Source organism: Ascaphus truei, chromosome 2 (assembly GCF_040206685.1).
Source record: "Ascaphus truei isolate aAscTru1 chromosome 2, aAscTru1.hap1, whole genome shotgun sequence".
Lineage (NCBI taxonomy): Eukaryota > Metazoa > Chordata > Amphibia > Anura > Ascaphidae > Ascaphus > Ascaphus truei.
In genome coordinates, this window is record NC_134484.1 from 319,641,574 (window position 1) to 319,658,753 (window position 17,180).

Below are 17,180 nucleotides of genomic sequence, written 5' to 3' on the forward strand. Positions count from 1 at the left end.
CTCAGCATAACATTCCTCTCTGGGAGAAGGCCTTTCCGGTTGGATTAGAGGCTATTGATGGTTGACCCCTGCAGCCAGCCTTTATTACCTTAGAGACTCTTCGTTTAGAACTCTCTATGGATGATGGACGTTTTGAAATTATCTCTTTTGATGTCATTCACTCTCCTTCGGTTCATATCATCCTGGGCTTACCATGGCTGCAATTACACAATCCCATCATCAATTGGACGGCCGAGGTTCCTGTTCTATGGAGATCCTCTCAAGTAGGAGTGTCTGCTCCACCCGCAGCAGTATTGGCCGTTCTGGAGACCACGTCCCCACAAGACGCCATCCTTCCGGACAAACTATTCGGAGTTCCTAGATGTCTTCAGTAAGGCCAAATCTGAGGAGATTCCCCCTCATCACCCTTTCGACTGCCCGATAGACTTAATTCCGGGTGCTCCATTTCCCAAAGCCAGGTCTTATCCGTTATCATTGCCTGAGACTGAGGCCATGTTCGAGTATATCTCAGAAAACCTTGCAAGGGGCTTCATTCGGAAATCTAGTTCTCCCCCTGGAGTAGGATTCTTTTTTGTAAAGAATAAGGATGGGACGCTTCGCCCGTGCATCGATTTCCGTGGCTTGAACAAGATTACCATAAAAAATCGCTACCCTTTGCCTCTTATTCCTGAGCTCTTCGATAGGCTGCAAGGCGCGACGATTTTCTCCAAACTTGACCTACGAGGAGCATACAACCTGATTCGCATCCGCAGTTGAGATGAGTGGAAGACCGCGTTCAACACACGCAGCGGTCATTATGAGTACCTGGTGATGCCGTTCGGGTTGTGCAATGCCCCTGCAGTCTTCCAAGACTTTATGAATGAGGTTTTTCGTGACCTATTGAACTCTTGTGTAATTATCTACTTGGATGACATCCTCATTTTTTCAAAAACCCTCGAAGAACACATTCTTCAAACAAAGAGGGTGCTCTCCCGTTTACGGGCAATCAAACTCAATGCCAAGATGGAGAAGTGTGTCTTTCATCAATCTGTAACGGATCGGGGGACTCGCTCTTCCCAGCGTTTCCCCGTCACCTCGGTCCCTCCTGCTAACCCTTCCCTTTCCTTGCCTACTCGATTGCTGCCCCACTCCCTTGCGGCATGGTCGACGCGCTCCCGTTCGCGGTCCACACACATGCGCGCTCCTCTCACTGTGCACGCGCGTTCCTGCTCTCTGGTCTCCCATCAGGGGACTCACGCCCCTCGGCGTACCTCCATCCCCTTACCCAGTTCCTCCGCTCCTTCCCCCTCTATTACCCTTCAGCCGAACACCTCCTCAACGATGCTTCCGCCACGCTCTGGCACTCGCGTATTGCGCGCACGTGACCGCGTTACAGAGGGCGCGCGCACCCACTCTATTTACCAATCCTCTCCTGGTACTGGCTCCGCCCCTCGGAGCTTACAGGCCATTACATTAGATTACCTCCCTGTCCCCTACCCTGCTCTCACACACCTATCCCTGCAAGCTCCCAGCCAAACCCCTACTCCACCCCTTCCTGCTATTTATCCTCCCTCCTTTATAACCTCAGTACTGGGGACTGGCCAGGTCTGCGGGCATACAGGCGTTACATTATGCAGAGCCCAACAAATGCAGACCCCCCTGAGGTGGGCCAAGGTGTTACTATGGAACACTGGCAATTCTTAAGCAACCAACTCACTGATGTCACTGAGAAACTTTCTACCCTGTCTCTCCAGGAATCTTCTGTGACACCACCTACCCCGGCCCCAATACCTCTGGGCAATCCGGGACCATGTATTCCACCCCCCAACCGGTATGACAGGGATCCCCTCGTCTGTCGAGAATTCCTGAACCAGTGTGAGGTCCAATTCGAAATGTCCCCCTCCCACTTCCCTACTGGTCGTTCCAAGGTGGCCTACGTATATGCCCTACTCACTGGCGACGCTCTCTCTTGGGCTTCCCCCCTCAAGCAGCATTGACGAAGTTGGTGTTCTGGGGAACCGCAGTAATAGCAGAGACCCTTCTCCCGACTTCGTGCTTTCTCAGCGGCCCGGAGCTGTTGGCTACCAATTTGCATCGGTTCGGGAGCGTCCAACGCAGGAAAGGGAAGTGGAGGATACCTAAGGGAAACAGGCAGGATGAGAGAGAACGAGAACGGTGATGCTCGTGGCGTCGTGGTGTTCCCAGAGGGGGGGGGGGGCAAGCCCAAGCGAGAGCGTCACCAGACCTAGCTCAAGATTATCTCAAATTCCGCCATGAGTTCCAACAAGTTTTTGATACGCCGGCACGTAGGGAGACTGCTGCTTTCTCTTTATTTCACCTTTCTCAGGCTCGTAGGTCGGCTGCAAGATACGCGGTGGAGTTCCACACCATCGCTGCAAAGACACAGTGGAACAATGAAGCTCTTGCTGCAGCATACTGGCATGGTTTGTCCGAATCTCTCAAGGATGACCTTGCAGCTCACGCCCGGCCTTCATCTCTCGAGGAACTCATCGCTCTCAGTATCCGGATGGATCAGCGCACTCAAGAACGACGCCACGAGCATCACCGTTCTCGTTCTCTCACATCATTGCCTGTTTCCCTTAGGTATCCTCCTCTGCCCTTTCCTGCGTTGGACGCTCCCGAACCGATGCAAATTGGTAGCCAACAGCTTCAGGCCGCTGAGAAAGCACGACGTCGGGAGAAGGGTCTCTGCTATTACTGCGGTTCCCCAGAACACCAACTTCGTCAATGCTGCTTGAAACCGGGAAACGCGAATGCCCAGTAAAGGTAGAGGGCTTCTACTGGGTACTATTTCTCCTTGCCCCTCTCTCCCTAAGGAACTACCAAAGAAGATATTCCTCCCTATAACCCTTGTGGGTCCTGATCTCCAAGTAGAGGTTGAAGCCTTCATCGACTCCGGGTCTGGTGGCAACTTTCTCGATCACGCCTTCGCTTGTAACAACCAGATTCCGCTAGTCAAAAAGAACTCAACCATTGGCCTCGAGGCCATTGACGGTCGACCGCTTCAACCAGCATTCATCATTTGGGAGTCCATTCCACTGACCTTGACCACCGCGGATGGTCATACCGAGGTAATAGTCTTTGATGTTTCCCATTCCCCTACTGTCCAGGTTATACTAGGATTGCCGTGGCTGCAGCTTCACAACCCACGTATTGATTGTGCCAATGTTTTGCCGATCCAATGGGCTGATTCTCCAGAGAAGACAGTTTCTCCTTCTGTTGCCGTGCTAGCGGGCCTCGACACCACCTCATCTTCTCACTCTACTTTGCAGAAGGTATTCCATGAATACTTAGATGTCTTCAATAAAACCCAGGCCGAAGTACTACCCCCTCATCGCCTTTACGGCTGTCCCATTGATTTAATTCCTGGAACCATTTTCCCCAAATCTAAATCTTATCCCTTATCGGTGCCCGAGACAGAAGCAATGACAGCCTACATCCAGGAGAATCTTAAAAAAGGGTTCATCCGGAATTCAACCTCCCCCGCCGGGGCAGGCTTCTTCTTCGTGAAAAGAAGGATGGCTCTTTAAGACCCTGTATCGACTTTCGTGGGCTAAACAAAATCACTGTAAAGAACCGGTACCCCCTTCCTCTGATTTCAGAACTTTTTGACCGTTTACAAGGAGCCTCCATTTTCTCCAAACTCGATTTAAGAGGAGCCTACAATCTCATTCGTATAAAAGAAGGGGACTAATGGAAAACCGCGTTTAACACGCGTTCGGGACATTACGAGTACTTAGTGATGCCGTTCGGCCTTTGCAATGCCCCTGCTGTATTCCAAGAGTTCATGAACGATTTCTTCCGGGACGTGTTGGGTACGTTCGTCATCGTATATTTGGACGACAATCTCATTTTCCCCAAAAGCTTTGAGGAACACATTCACCATACCAAATTGGTTCTCTCTCGGCTTCGTGCTAATCGCCTCTACGCGAAAATGGAGAAATGTTTGTTCCATCAATCTTCCACAGCCTTCTATGGGGACATTCGTCTAGAGCTGCTGGTCATCCAGGCTACAAGAGAACTGTAGATCTCATCAAACGGACCTTTTGGTGGCCTAAAATGAATAAGGACATTTTCGAGTTCACCAGGGCTTGTCCAGTCTGCGCCCAGAGCAAATCTGCCCGTCACAAACCTTCTGGTCTCCTCGTGCCTCTTCCTATTCCGGAACAACCTTGGAAACATATCTCCATGGATTTTATTGTGGAGCATCCCAATTCCAAAGGGATGAATACAATCCTTGTGGTAGTAGATAGGTTTTCTAAGCATACACACTTTACACCCCTTAAGGGTCTTCCTAATTCAGCTACTTTAGCCGACGTTTTTTCCAAGGAAATTTTCAGATTACACGGTGTACCTATTTCCATTGTTTCTGACAGAGGTACTCAATTTATCTCTAAGTTCTGGCAAGATTTTTCTCAAAGACTTGGCATTTCCCTTCTATTTTCCTCGGGCTATCACACACAGACCAACGGTCAGATGGAGAGAAGGAATCAGACTCTGGAACAGTATCTCAGATGCTTTGTGTCTGATTCTCAAGACAATTGGGTGGACCAATTACCCTGGGCTGAGTTTGCTATCAACTCATTGAAAAACGAATCCACACAGGAGTCGACTTTTTTCATTAACTATGGATTCCACCCCAGCAGTCTTCCTCTCTCCTCCCTTCCCTCTGGTGTTCCCACAGCAGATTCTCACATATCCAGTCTTCAAAATTCCTGGAAAAGGATCATAAAAACTTTGCAAAATTCCGTTCAAAGACAAAAGAAGCAAGCGGATCGGCGACGTCAAGTGGGCCCAGAGTTTAAACCCGGAGACAGAGTTTGGCTATCTTCCAGGAATATCAAACTCAAGACCCCTTCCCAGAAACTGACCCCAAGATTCTTAGGTCCTTTCAAAATTCTCGAAAGGATCAACCCGGTCGCATACCGACTTGCACTTCCTTCTACCATGAAGATTCCTTCGGTATTCCACGTATCTTTACTGAAACCTGTGATCCAGAATCTTCATTTTCCGGACCGTCCTCATAGGCCTAACCCTGTCGTCATACAAAGACAGCAAGAATTTGAAATTCAATCCTTACTCGACTCTCGTTGGTCCAGGGGCAAACTTCAGTTCCTCGTACACTGGAAGGGTTATGGTCCGGAGGAATGCTCCTGGATACCATCTCATCACGTTCATTCCCCAACACTCCTCAGACAGTTCTGTCGGACGTTCCCTCATAAACCTTGGGAGGATCGTCCAGAGTACGATCCTCAAGGGGGGGATACTGTAACGGATTGGGGGACTCGCTCTTCCCAGCGTGTCCCCGTCACCTCGGTCCCTACGGCTAACCCTTCCCTTTCCTTGCCTTCTCGATCGCTGCCCCACTCCCTTGTGGCGCGGTCAACGCGCTCCTGTTCGCGGTCCGCACACATGCGCGCTCCTCTCACTGTGCGCGTGTGTTCCCGCTCTCTGGTCAGGGGACTCATGCCCCTCGGTGTACCTCCGTCCCCTTACCAAGTTCCTCCACTCCTTCCCCCTCTCTTACCCTTCAGCCGAACACCTCCTCCGCGATGCTTCCCCCACGCTCTGGCACTCGCGTATTGCATGCACGTGACCGCGTTACAGAGGGTGCGTGCACCCGCTCTATTTACCAATCCTCCCCTGGTACTGGCTCCGCCCCTCGGAGCTTACAGGCCATTACATTAGATTACCTCCCTGTCTCCTCCCCTGCTCTTAAACACCTATCCCTGCAAGCTCCGAGCCAAACACCTACTCCACACCTTCCTGCTATTTGTCCTCCCTCCTTAATAACCCCTGTCTGTCCTCTCTTTATTTGCTCTGCATAGCTTTCCTGTAGCTCCTGTGTGTGCAGTGTCTAGGTCCAGCTCCCTTGTCTATTTCAGCTCTGGTTCCTGTCCCTGCCCTTGTTTTGATTCCCTTGGTTTGAACTTGAACTCTGCTTTGGACTTTGACTACGCTGCCTTCTCCTGCCCTTGAACCTTGACTTTCGGACATCCCTTGACTCTGGCTCTTGGACAAATACCTTCCGACCTCTGGCGCCCCAGAGTCAGCAAGTATAACGTTAACCCTTACTTACCAGGCCCGGCAACGCAATTACCACACTCCAGGCACACCCTCACTGCTGTTGGTGTGTGTTATACCCTTTCCCACGTCAGTACTGGGAACTGGCCAGGTCTGCGGGCATATAGGCCTACACAATCCTCCACTACCTTCCTGGGGTACATTGTCTCTGATCAGGGCTTCACTTCGGATCCGGAGAAGCTCAATACCGTATGGCCTCAACCTAACTCCTTAAAAGCGATTCAGTGCTTCCTCGGCTTCGCAAACTATTACAGGAAATTTATTGCTGGCTTTTCTACCTTGGTGGCACCCATTACGGCCCTGACCAAAAAAGGGGCCGATCCATCCTCATGGCCATCGGAGGCCACCCGGGCCTTTGAATCTCTTAAAAAGGCCTTTGTCTCAGCTCCTAATCTGCGACATCCCGTCCCCACCCTCCCTTTTACTTTGGAAGTTGACGCCTCCGACGTAGGAGCTGGTGCGGTTCTCTCTCAAAGGACCACCCCCGAAGACAAATTACACCCCTGTGGGTTTTTTTCTAAAAAAAATTCTTCTGCAGAAAGAAATTACGATGTGGGGAATAGGGAATTGTTAGCCATCAAGATGGCTTTACAAGAGTGGAGACATCTCCTGGAAGGAACCAAAGAACCCATTTCGATCCTGACGGACCACAAAAATCTCTCTTACATTGAAGGCGCTCGTCGCCTTGGTCCCCGTCAAGCTCGTTGGGCGCTGTTCTTTTCTAGTTTAACTTCACCATCTCTTATATTCCTGGGACAAAGAATATCAAAGCGGATGCACTATCTCGCCAGTTTATCACTGAGGAGAAGTCACAAGATATCTCGGAGAATATTCTCTCCCCCCAATTGTTTATCTCTGCCGCTTCCTTTGACATTTTAGACAAAATTCTGGAATCTCAGACTGGAAGGGCTGGAAGGTCCCGATGGTCGTCTTTACGCGGCTCAACGTTTTCATCTCAAAATTCTGGAATGGGGCCATTCCTCCAGATCTGCTGGACATCCCGGGTTTAAGAAGACCAATGATTTGATTCGGCGAACCTTCTGGTGGCCCAACATGTCAAAGGACATCAGAGCTTTCACCTCTTCGTGTCCATTTTGTGCACAAAATAAATCTGTCCGTCAAAAACCTTCTGGTCTTCTTCAACCTCTTCCGGTGCCAGATCGTCCGTGGAGTCACATTTCTATGGACTTCATCGTTGATCTGACCCAGTCTAATGGTATGACTACCATTCTTGTAATTGTCGACAGATTATCTAGCTCATTTTTTCCCCTCAAGAGCTTACCCAATTCCAGTACTTTGGCCTACATTTTTGTAAAGGAAATTTTCCGTATTCATGGTGTCCCGTGGTCCATTGTTTCTGATCGGGGTACGTAATTTGTTTCCAAATTCTGGCGTGCATTTTCCCAGAGGTTGGGCATTACCCTTCTGTTTTCCTCAGGCTACCACCCCCAAACAAATGGGCAGACTGAACGTATAAACCAGTCCCTGGAACAGTATTTGCGTTGTTTTTCTTCGGACTCTCAGGATAATTGGGCTGAGTTACTCCCTTGGGCAGAATTCGCGATCAACTCTCTGAAAAAGGAGTCTACTCAAGAATCACCGTTTTTTATAAACTACGGATTTCACCCTACTCGTTTTCCCATGCATCCTTCCAGGTCCAGAGTTCTGTCAGCAGATGAGAGGGTATCTTCCTTACAGGAGTCATGGAAAAGGATTCAAGCAGTTCTTCAAAAATTTGTGTTAAGGCAGAAGAAACAAGCAGATAGGCTCCGTCAGGAGGGCCATAAGTTCATCCTGGAGAGAAGGTCTGGCTTTCTTCTAAAAATATCAAATTGAAGGCCCCAACCCCTAAATTGTCTCCCAGGTTCATGGGCCCTTTTTCTATTCTGAGACAGATTAACCCTGTGGCCTATCAACTTCAACTGCCTCCCTCTATGAAGATTTCACCTGTCTTAATAATAATAATAATAGCATGTTCTTAAGGTAGCTAAGGTAACGTGTATTCCCTCCTCACAGGGGACACCTTGGCCTGGGCCTCACCAATCTGGGAACTGAGACCTGAACTCACTTATAATTTTGCCAATTTCAAAAGAGAATTTCGCTTAGTATTTGACACCCCTGAACGTAGTGATATGGCGGCATCTTCCTTGTTCCATCTTTCGCAGGGACGGAGATCTGTGGCACGTTACGCTCAGGAGTTCCGGACTATCGCAGCAGAGACTGATTGAAACGATGGGGCTCTCTCCGCCGCCTTCTGGCAGGGTTTTTCGGAAACCTTAAAGAACGAATTGGTGGCTCGTGAGAGGCCATCCTCACTAGAGGCCCTAATCGCTTTGTGCGTTCGGGTGGACCAAAGACTTCTGGAGAGGCGGCTGAACGTCAACGTCTTCGTACTGCTACTTCTTTGATTTCTAATTCCATATCTCCTCTTCCTGTTCTGCCCGCACTGGAAGCCCCGGAACCCATGCAACTGGGCACACATCACCTCCCTTCTACAGAGCGTCGGAGAAATGAGGGTCTGTGCTTCTATTGTGGTTCTCCTGGGCACATCCTGCCACGTTGTCCTTCGAAGCCGGGAAATGCCAATGCCCAGTGAGGTATGGGGGAATGTCACTGGGTACCATCTCTGCTTCTCCTCCTCCCTCACAGCGTCTCCCTAAACGTCTTCTATTGTCGGTCCTCCTTAAGCACACAAATATCCAGACCCCTTCTCAGGCTTTCCTTGATTCCGGTTCCGGAGGAAATTTGATAAACCAGGCATTTGCTACTCAGCATAACATTCCTCTCTGGGAGAAGGCCTTTCCGGTTGGATTAGAGGCTATTGATGGTTGACCCCTGCAGCCAGCCTTTATTACCTTAGAGACTCTTCGTTTAGAACTCTCTATGGATGATGGACGTTTTGAAATTATCTCTTTTGATGTCATTCACTCTCCTTCGGTTCATATCATCCTGGGCTTACCATGGCTGCAATTACACAATCCCATCATCAATTGGACGGCCGAGGTTCCTGTTCTATGGAGATCCTCTCAAGTAGGAGTGTCTGCTCCACCCGCAGCAGTATTGGCCGTTCTGGAGACCACGTCCCCACAAGACGCCATCCTTCCGGACAAACTATTCGGAGTTCCTAGATGTCTTCAGTAAGGCCAAATCTGAGGAGATTCCCCCTCATCACCCTTTCGACTGCCCGATAGACTTAATTCCGGGTGCTCCATTTCCCAAAGCCAGGTCTTATCCGTTATCATTGCCTGAGACTGAGGCCATGTTCGAGTATATCTCAGAAAACCTTGCAAGGGGCTTCATTCGGAAATCTAGTTCTCCCCCTGGAGTAGGATTCTTTTTTGTAAAGAATAAGGATGGGACGCTTCGCCCGTGCATCGATTTCCGTGGCTTGAACAAGATTACCATAAAAAATCGCTACCCTTTGCCTCTTATTCCTGAGCTCTTCGATAGGCTGCAAGGCGCGACGATTTTCTCCAAACTTGACCTACGAGGAGCATACAACCTGATTCGCATCCGCAGTTGAGATGAGTGGAAGACCGCGTTCAACACACGCAGCGGTCATTATGAGTACCTGGTGATGCCGTTCGGGTTGTGCAATGCCCCTGCAGTCTTCCAAGACTTTATGAATGAGGTTTTTCGTGACCTATTGAACTCTTGTGTAATTATCTACTTGGATGACATCCTCATTTTTTCAAAAACCCTCGAAGAACACATTCTTCAAACAAAGAGGGTGCTCTCCCGTTTACGGGCAATCAAACTCAATGCCAAGATGGAGAAGTGTGTCTTTCATCAATCTGTAACGGATCGGGGGACTCGCTCTTCCCAGCGTTTCCCCGTCACCTCGGTCCCTCCTGCTAACCCTTCCCTTTCCTTGCCTACTCGATTGCTGCCCCACTCCCTTGCGGCATGGTCGACGCGCTCCCGTTCGCGGTCCACACACATGCGCGCTCCTCTCACTGTGCACGCGCGTTCCTGCTCTCTGGTCTCCCATCAGGGGACTCACGCCCCTCGGCGTACCTCCATCCCCTTACCCAGTTCCTCCGCTCCTTCCCCCTCTATTACCCTTCAGCCGAACACCTCCTCAACGATGCTTCCGCCACGCTCTGGCACTCGCGTATTGCGCGCACGTGACCGCGTTACAGAGGGCGCGCGCACCCACTCTATTTACCAATCCTCTCCTGGTACTGGCTCCGCCCCTCGGAGCTTACAGGCCATTACATTAGATTACCTCCCTGTCCCCTACCCTGCTCTCACACACCTATCCCTGCAAGCTCCCAGCCAAACCCCTACTCCACCCCTTCCTGCTATTTATCCTCCCTCCTTTATAACCTCAGTACTGGGGACTGGCCAGGTCTGCGGGCATACAGGCGTTACATTATGCAGAGCCCAACAAATGCAGACCCCCCTGAGGTGGGCCAAGGTGTTACTATGGAACACTGGCAATTCTTAAGCAACCAACTCACTGATGTCACTGAGAAACTTTCTACCCTGTCTCTCCAGGAATCTTCTGTGACACCACCTACCCCGGCCCCAATACCTCTGGGCAATCCGGGACCATGTATTCCACCCCCCAACCGGTATGACAGGGATCCCCTCGTCTGTCGAGAATTCCTGAACCAGTGTGAGGTCCAATTCGAAATGTCCCCCTCCCACTTCCCTACTGGTCGTTCCAAGGTGGCCTACGTATATGCCCTACTCACTGGCGACGCTCTCTCTTGGGCTTCCCCCCTCAAGCAGCATTGACGAAGTTGGTGTTCTGGGGAACCGCAGTAATAGCAGAGACCCTTCTCCCGACTTCGTGCTTTCTCAGCGGCCCGGAGCTGTTGGCTACCAATTTGCATCGGTTCGGGAGCGTCCAACGCAGGAAAGGGAAGTGGAGGATACCTAAGGGAAACAGGCAGGATGAGAGAGAACGAGAACGGTGATGCTCGTGGCGTCGTGGTGTTCCCAGAGGGGGGGGGGGGCAAGCCCAAGCGAGAGCGTCACCAGACCTAGCTCAAGATTATCTCAAATTCCGCCATGAGTTCCAACAAGTTTTTGATACGCCGGCACGTAGGGAGACTGCTGCTTTCTCTTTATTTCACCTTTCTCAGGCTCGTAGGTCGGCTGCAAGATACGCGGTGGAGTTCCACACCATCGCTGCAAAGACACAGTGGAACAATGAAGCTCTTGCTGCAGCATACTGGCATGGTTTGTCCGAATCTCTCAAGGATGACCTTGCAGCTCACGCCCGGCCTTCATCTCTCGAGGAACTCATCGCTCTCAGTATCCGGATGGATCAGCGCACTCAAGAACGACGCCACGAGCATCACCGTTCTCGTTCTCTCACATCATTGCCTGTTTCCCTTAGGTATCCTCCTCTGCCCTTTCCTGCGTTGGACGCTCCCGAACCGATGCAAATTGGTAGCCAACAGCTTCAGGCCGCTGAGAAAGCACGACGTCGGGAGAAGGGTCTCTGCTATTACTGCGGTTCCCCAGAACACCAACTTCGTCAATGCTGCTTGAAACCGGGAAACGCGAATGCCCAGTAAAGGTAGAGGGCTTCTACTGGGTACTATTTCTCCTTGCCCCTCTCTCCCTAAGGAACTACCAAAGAAGATATTCCTCCCTATAACCCTTGTGGGTCCTGATCTCCAAGTAGAGGTTGAAGCCTTCATCGACTCCGGGTCTGGTGGCAACTTTCTCGATCACGCCTTCGCTTGTAACAACCAGATTCCGCTAGTCAAAAAGAACTCAACCATTGGCCTCGAGGCCATTGACGGTCGACCGCTTCAACCAGCATTCATCATTTGGGAGTCCATTCTACTGACCTTGACCACCGCGGATGGTCATACCGAGGTAATAGTCTTTGATGTTTCCCATTCCCCTACTGTCCAGGTTATACTAGGATTGCCGTGGCTGCAGCTTCACAACCCACGTATTGATTGTGCCAATGTTTTGCCGATCCAATGGGCTGATTCTCCAGAGAAGACAGTTTCTCCTTCTGTTGCCGTGCTAGCGGGCCTCGACACCACCTCATCTTCTCACTCTACTTTGCAGAAGGTATTCCATGAATACTTAGATGTCTTCAATAAAACCCAGGCCGAAGTACTACCCCCTCATCGCCTTTACGGCTGTCCCATTGATTTAATTCCTGGAACCATTTTCCCCAAATCTAAATCTTATCCCTTATCGGTGCCCGAGACAGAAGCAATGACAGCCTACATCCAGGAGAATCTTAAAAAAGGGTTCATCCGGAATTCAACCTCCCCCGCCGGGGCAGGCTTCTTCTTCGTGAAAAGAAGGATGGCTCTTTAAGACCCTGTATCGACTTTCGTGGGCTAAACAAAATCACTGTAAAGAACCGGTACCCCCTTCCTCTGATTTCAGAACTTTTTGACCGTTTACAAGGAGCCTCCATTTTCTCCAAACTCGATTTAAGAGGAGCCTACAATCTCATTCGTATAAAAGAAGGGGACTAATGGAAAACCGCGTTTAACACGCGTTCGGGACATTACGAGTACTTAGTGATGCCGTTCGGCCTTTGCAATGCCCCTGCTGTATTCCAAGAGTTCATGAACGATTTCTTCCGGGACGTGTTGGGTACGTTCGTCATCGTATATTTGGACGACAATCTCATTTTCCCCAAAAGCTTTGAGGAACACATTCACCATACCAAATTGGTTCTCTCTCGGCTTCGTGCTAATCGCCTCTACGCGAAAATGGAGAAATGTTTGTTCCATCAATCTTCCACAGCCTTCTATGGGGACATTCGTCTAGAGCTGCTGGTCATCCAGGCTACAAGAGAACTGTAGATCTCATCAAACGGACCTTTTGGTGGCCTAAAATGAATAAGGACATTTTCGAGTTCACCAGGGCTTGTCCAGTCTGCGCCCAGAGCAAATCTGCCCGTCACAAACCTTCTGGTCTCCTCGTGCCTCTTCCTATTCCGGAACAACCTTGGAAACATATCTCCATGGATTTTATTGTGGAGCATCCCAATTCCAAAGGGATGAATACAATCCTTGTGGTAGTAGATAGGTTTTCTAAGCATACACACTTTACACCCCTTAAGGGTCTTCCTAATTCAGCTACTTTAGCCGACGTTTTTTCCAAGGAAATTTTCAGATTACACGGTGTACCTATTTCCATTGTTTCTGACAGAGGTACTCAATTTATCTCTAAGTTCTGGCAAGATTTTTCTCAAAGACTTGGCATTTCCCTTCTATTTTCCTCGGGCTATCACACACAGACCAACGGTCAGATGGAGAGAAGGAATCAGACTCTGGAACAGTATCTCAGATGCTTTGTGTCTGATTCTCAAGACAATTGGGTGGACCAATTACCCTGGGCTGAGTTTGCTATCAACTCATTGAAAAACGAATCCACACAGGAGTCGACTTTTTTCATTAACTATGGATTCCACCCCAGCAGTCTTCCTCTCTCCTCCCTTCCCTCTGGTGTTCCCACAGCAGATTCTCACATATCCAGTCTTCAAAATTCCTGGAAAAGGATCATAAAAACTTTGCAAAATTCCGTTCAAAGACAAAAGAAGCAAGCGGATCGGCGACGTCAAGTGGGCCCAGAGTTTAAACCCGGAGACAGAGTTTGGCTATCTTCCAGGAATATCAAACTCAAGACCCCTTCCCAGAAACTGACCCCAAGATTCTTAGGTCCTTTCAAAATTCTCGAAAGGATCAACCCGGTCGCATACCGACTTGCACTTCCTTCTACCATGAAGATTCCTTCGGTATTCCACGTATCTTTACTGAAACCTGTGATCCAGAATCTTCATTTTCCGGACCGTCCTCATAGGCCTAACCCTGTCGTCATACAAAGACAGCAAGAATTTGAAATTCAATCCTTACTCGACTCTCGTTGGTCCAGGGGCAAACTTCAGTTCCTCGTACACTGGAAGGGTTATGGTCCGGAGGAATGCTCCTGGATACCATCTCATCACGTTCATTCCCCAACACTCCTCAGACAGTTCTGTCGGACGTTCCCTCATAAACCTTGGGAGGATCGTCCAGAGTACGATCCTCAAGGGGGGGATACTGTAACGGATTGGGGGACTCGCTCTTCCCAGCGTGTCCCCGTCACCTCGGTCCCTACGGCTAACCCTTCCCTTTCCTTGCCTTCTCGATCGCTGCCCCACTCCCTTGTGGCGCGGTCAACGTGCTCCTGTTCGCGGTCCGCACACATGCGCGCTCCTCTCACTGTGCGCGTGTGTTCCCGCTCTCTGGTCAGGGGACTCATGCCCCTCGGTGTACCTCCGTCCCCTTACCAAGTTCCTCCACTCCTTCCCCCTCTCTTACCCTTCAGCCGAACACCTCCTCCGCGATGCTTCCCCCACGCTCTGGCACTCGCGTATTGCATGCATGTGACCGCGTTACAGAGGGTGCGTGCACCCGCTCTATTTACCAATACTCCCCTGGTACTGGCTCCGCCCCTCGGAGCTTACAGGCCATTACATTAGATTACCTCCCTGTCTCCTCGCCTGCTCTTAAACACCTATCCCTGCAAGCTCCGAGCCAAACACCTACTCCACACCTTCCTGCTATTTGTCCTCCCTCCTTAATAACCCCTGTCTGTCCTCTCTTTATTTGCTCTGCATAGCTTTCCTGTAGCTCCTGTGTGTGCAGTGTCTAGGCCCAGCTCCCTTGTCTATTTCAGCTCTGGTTCCTGTCCCTGCCCTTGTTTTGATTCCCTTGGTTTGAACTTGAACTCTGCTTTGGACTTTGACTACGCTGCCTTCTCCTGCCCTTGAACCTTGACTTTCGGACATCCCTTGACTCTGGCTCTTGGACAAATACCTTCCGACCTCTGGCGCCCCAGAGTCAGCAAGTATAACGTTAACCCTTACTTACCAGGCCCGGCAACGCAATTACCACACTCCAGGCACACCCTCACTGCTGTTGGTGTGTGTTATACCCTTTCCCACGTCAGTACTGGGAACTGGCCAGGTCTGCGGGCATATAGGCCTACACAATCCTCCACTACCTTCCTGGGGTACATTGTCTCTGATCAGGGCTTCACTTCGGATCCGGAGAAGCTCAATACCGTATGGCCTCAACCTAACTCCTTAAAAGCGATTCAGTGCTTCCTCGGCTTCGCAAACTATTACAGGAAATTTATTGCTGGCTTTTCTACCTTGGTGGCACCCATTACGGCCCTGACCAAAAAAGGGGCCGATCCATCCTCATGGCCATCGGAGGCCACCCGGGCCTTTGAATCTCTTAAAAAGGCCTTTGTCTCAGCTCCTAATCTGCGACATCCCGTCCCCACCCTCCCTTTTACTTTGGAAGTTGACGCCTCCGACGTAGGAGCTGGTGCGGTTCTCTCTCAAAGGACCACCCCCGAAGACAAATTACACCCCTGTGGGTTTTTTTCTAAAAAAAATTCTTCTGCAGAAAGAAATTACGATGTGGGGAATAGGGAATTGTTAGCCATCAAGATGGCTTTACAAGAGTGGAGACATCTCCTGGAAGGAACCAAAGAACCCATTTCGATCCTGACGGACCACAAAAATCTCTCTTACATTGAAGGCGCTCGTCGCCTTGGTCCCCGTCAAGCTCGTTGGGCGCTGTTCTTTTCTAGTTTAACTTCACCATCTCTTATATTCCTGGGACAAAGAATATCAAAGCGGATGCACTATCTCGCCAGTTTATCACTGAGGAGAAGTCACAAGATATCTCGGAGAATATTCTCTCCCCCCAATTGTTTATCTCTGCCGCTTCCTTTGACATTTTAGACAAAATTCTGGAATCTCAGACTGGAAGGGCTGGAAGGTCCCGATGGTCGTCTTTACGCGGCTCAACGTTTTCATCTCAAAATTCTGGAATGGGGCCATTCCTCCAGATCTGCTGGACATCCCGGGTTTAAGAAGACCAATGATTTGATTCGGCGAACCTTCTGGTGGCCCAACATGTCAAAGGACATCAGAGCTTTCACCTCTTCGTGTCCATTTTGTGCACAAAATAAATCTGTCCGTCAAAAACCTTCTGGTCTTCTTCAACCTCTTCCGGTGCCAGATCGTCCGTGGAGTCACATTTCTATGGACTTCATCGTTGATCTGACCCAGTCTAATGGTATGACTACCATTCTTGTAATTGTCGACAGATTATCTAGCTCATTTTTTCCCCTCAAGAGCTTACCCAATTCCAGTACTTTGGCCTACATTTTTGTAAAGGAAATTTTCCGTATTCATGGTGTCCCGTGGTCCATTGTTTCTGATCGGGGTACGTAATTTGTTTCCAAATTCTGGCGTGCATTTTCCCAGAGGTTGGGCATTACCCTTCTGTTTTCCTCAGGCTACCACCCCCAAACAAATGGGCAGACTGAACGTATAAACCAGTCCCTGGAACAGTATTTGCGTTGTTTTTCTTCGGACTCTCAGGATAATTGGGCTGAGTTACTCCCTTGGGCAGAATTCGCGATCAACTCTCTGAAAAAGGAGTCTACTCAAGAATCACCGTTTTTTATAAACTACGGATTTCACCCTACTCGTTTTCCCATGCATCCTTCCAGGTCCAGAGTTCTGTCAGCAGATGAGAGGGTATCTTCCTTACAGGAGTCATGGAAAAGGATTCAAGCAGTTCTTCAAAAATTTGTGTTAAGGCAGAAGAAACAAGCAGATAGGCTCCGTCAGGAGGGCCATAAGTTCATCCTGGAGAGAAGGTCTGGCTTTCTTCTAAAAATATCAAATTGAAGGCCCCAACCCCTAAATTGTCTCCCAGGTTCATGGGCCCTTTTTCTATTCTGAGACAGATTAACCCTGTGGCCTATCAACTTCAACTGCCTCCCTCTATGAAGATTTCACCTGTCTTAATAATAATAATAATAGCATGTTCTTAAGGTAGCTAAGGTAACGTGTATTCCCTCCTCACAGGGGACACCTTGGCCTGGGCCTCACCAATCTGGGAACTGAGACCTGAACTCACTTATAATTTTGCCAATTTCAAAAGAGAATTTCGCTTAGTATTTGACACCCCTGAACGTAGTGATATGGCGGCATCTTCCTTGTTCCATCTTTCGCAGGGACGGAGATCTGTGGCACGTTACGCTCAGGAGTTCCGGACTATCGCAGCAGAGACTGATTGAAACGATGGGGCTCTCTC